Below are 3929 nucleotides of genomic sequence, written 5' to 3' on the forward strand. Positions count from 1 at the left end.
TATTAAAATATTCCTGTGCTGTCCCTCCACGTTTCCAGTCGATATATTATTAAAATCATACTGTACTAAATTTTGTGTAATTTCTTTGTAGCTCATTTCTGATCTATTTGCTTTGATTTTAAATATATACGAAAATATTTGTAAGATTTATTTATACATTTCAATGTATAGTATTTTATTCATATAATGTTTGGAGAAGCTTTGTACTTCTTTTGAGAGTTGTGTGCCCCAAATCACATAGTGATCCATCACTAAATTGCATCTTTAGGAATTTATACATTGAAAACGATATAAGTCTTTCTTCTCAGTTAGTTGAGATAAAATATTCTTGCAAAACGTTTGTCCAAAATTGACACCTATTGATTTTGTTCATTTGAATTATAGAAAATAATCTCCTCAAGACTCTGTTAGATGAAACTCTAATGCTCAAAACAATTGTATAGTCATTCTTTCACTCTTGCTCTCCTTCAGAATAATTGTATTCCATGACAGTCAAGATTACATTTAGAGAGGCAGTAGATACACAGAGAAGAGAAAATAATCTTGTTGTTTTCTCTCAATGAGAACAAGGTACCCAAGGTGTATCTTCCAATGTACTCTGTTTCTAAGCAGTTCAAGTTTTGGAAGAAGAGTGTATATGGACAGGAAAAGTAAACACATTAAGAAATTGGGGAAACTATTGTCCTTAATACAGGGCTCAACCAGAAAACAAAGCAGTGTGAATATTCAATTTTCCCTAAATGTCCCTGATATCTGCAACATCTCTAGATACAGTGTCCAAGTTAAATTTTCAACATTGCATTCTGACTTTCCTAGAACTTTTCTATCAACATAAGCTTTGTCTAAGTAAAGCCATAGTCACTTTATGATCAGGAAGGTAAGTACCTTTTAGGAAAATAATAGCAACAAATCATTGGGGGAGCAGTTAAAAATTCATAATTCAGGTTAATATTAAAATTTAGTCAAGATAGCTCCCAAAATGAGTACGCAGGCACTTCAACCTTGAGTCTCTAAGTATTCCCAAGTTCTAAGTTTTTCCAATATTTTCTACCCTCCCAAAGTACTGTCACAAATCCAATTCTCCAGTTCAACTATCATTGCTGATGCCATCACAAACTGTGTCCTACGTCTCACTGGATTTAAGGGATCTCTCTTCTGTGGCTAGGCAAGGAGTTCCTTTTTTTTGTGTGTGTGTGGAGGAAGAATTTCTTCTGGTGTGGGGGAAAAAATCCCTGTTCTCTGAAGCTAGAGCTATTTAATTTAGTGGTCAGACTTGCCAGTCCTCTTGTAGATTGCTGAGACTGGCCCTTTTGGAATGATACATAGCTAATCCCTTTGTGGGAGGCCAGCATGCTTCATTCACACATAATATTACCCTCCACATACTCAGTCATCTGCATTTGTTATTCCTAGGTGCAGTACATAGTGACTCTATGAACAAACTATCTTAATCCTATTCTATACTGTGTCATCCTTATACTACCTGACACACAAGATGCCATTGCAGCAGTCACAACAGTCTACCCGGTTGAGGGTCTTCCTTTCCTTTCCTCAACCCTTTCCACCATAATGTCCTTCTCTAAGGAACAATCCATCCTAGAAGCATGTCCAAAGTAAGTGAGATGAAGCTGCCTCATTCTTACCCACAGAGAACACTCCACCTGCACCCTCTCCATCACATATCTGTTTGTTCCTTTGGGAGTCTATGGGGTGTTCAGTGCTCTTCTCCCACACCACAGCCATATTGAAAGATGAACTCCACAGGCCACGACCCTTTATCTTTTCTAGCCAATAGTAGTAACATGTGAAAGATTAACTTTCTCCTCACAAAATACAATAGCTATATTTATGAAACTGTGTAACCAGCAATTTCATGTTTCATGCTTTCGTGTCTCCCATTATAGATAGCCAATGTCGGATTTGCCAATCTGGTGGCCTAGTGGCAAGACGCTGCACTGAAATCCTAAAGGCAGGCAGTTCAAGGCTACCAGCTGCTCCTCAGGAGAAGGATGGGCAGTCTCCTCCCATGTGATTAACTGCTTATGAAAACCTGTTGGAGGGTAAGTTCTGGGTTAGTTCTGGTTCTACATTACACAACATTGTCATCACAGCAGTCCTCTGAGGAAACAAGTGTATTCCTTTCTCTGAAGAATTATCTATTCCGGTATCTCTCTGCAGACTAAGGTCCTCCTGATACAGGCCATGTTTTTTGCAATCACTTGTTATGCATCAGAGAGTTGGACAATGACTAGGGAGGATAGAAGGAGAATTGACGCCTTTGAGCTGTGGTGCTGGAGAAGAGTATTGAATGTACCATGGACTGCCAAGAAAACAAACAGATTCATCCTAGAGAGGGTTAAACCAGGCTACTCCTTGGAGGCAAGGATTCTGGGGCTTCATCTGACATACTTTGGACATGTTGTACGGAGAGACAGGTCTTTAGAGAGGGACATCATGCTGGGTATAGTAGAGGGACAGTGCAGGAGGGGAAGACCCTCTATGAGGTGGATTGATTCAGTGACTGCGGTAATCGGGATGGGTGTGTCAGGGGTAATGTGATTGGCACAGGATAGAGCAGGGTTTAGGGCTGTTGTACATAGGGTCGCTATGAGTCACAAACGACTGGACAGCACCTAACAACAACAACAACATCCATAAGCAAAGTCCATTCAAGAACAAATAACCACATTGCAGCTATGAACACTAGATCACGGCATGGAACATCAGCTTGGGTTCTGGTCAACTCATCTCAAGCCATCCAAGGCATACTCAGGAGTCCATACTGTTCCTTTGAGCCAGACTGATTTGACCGATCACTCAGTCTTACCCTCCACATGGGACCAAGTCAACATGATGGGAGTCCACATGACTCCCTACTTTTCAAAGTCAGCAACCCATTTTCTCCTATCCATGTACTCTCTAGATCAACAATCCTAATGGAGCAAGTTCAGATTCAGCCTTCCTCTTCATTGCAGCAGACTTGCTAATACCACTCCAATGGATCCAGGTGTTTACCAAGAGTGTGGATATTCACCACTTCCCTTTAATTTCAAGTTCTGGACAAATAACAATTTTTTTAATGTAATGAGTGTCCATACACACACACACACACACACACACACACACACACACACACACACACACATATATACTCTTTACACCAACCCTATGAAATATGTACTCCTATTATTCTCCAATTGAAAAACATATCAAGAAACAGAGGGACAGAGAATTTAAGAGATTTGATGAAGTTAATTAAAGATATGATTAAAATTCCCACTAAGGGTGAAATATCTTATTAATAAGCAAAAATATATAACAGTACAGTGCAATTTCAGATGCAAAGTGTAGGAGCAAGATTGCACTTTGTTGTTGTTGTTGTTGTTGTTGTTTTAAATGTCCCTTTTGAAAACATAGTGTTCAAAAAAGAAAGAGAACCATTTTTTTATTGATTTCCTTTCCTGGCTCAAGATATTATTTTTAAAAAATTAGCCCAGTTGGGTAGATATATAGAGGTCATTTTGAAAATAAGTTTTTCTTCTCCCTATTCAGAGGAAGCTTTATAGTGGTTTGCTGCTAACAAATCAGAAGTTGATCTCAGACAATCAGTCAACCAGAAAATACCCTTTTTTCCTTTTTAGCCAGAGACAAAGATATGGGATATCGAATTTTCTATAAAATCCAAGCATATCATACACTTTAGGATGTATAAAAACTTAAGGGTATGCCCTTACATACAAGTGCTAAGGCACAACAGGTGGTATTAGAGCCATTTCCATTATTTTTACAGAACTTTTTGTATTACTACAACGATAGTTCAATTTTTTTCCCCAGAATAATTATTGCTGTGGACCTGTCATTTTCTCTTCCATAATAGTCAATGATGCGTGACATCAGCTAAAACCTTCCTTTCCTAACTATAGGAGATG

This window comes from Elephantulus edwardii, unplaced genomic scaffold (assembly GCF_000299155.1).
Source record: "Elephantulus edwardii isolate Elephantulus edwardi_28Jun2011 unplaced genomic scaffold, EleEdw1.0 scaffold00125, whole genome shotgun sequence".
Classification (NCBI taxonomy): domain Eukaryota; kingdom Metazoa; phylum Chordata; class Mammalia; order Macroscelidea; family Macroscelididae; genus Elephantulus; species Elephantulus edwardii.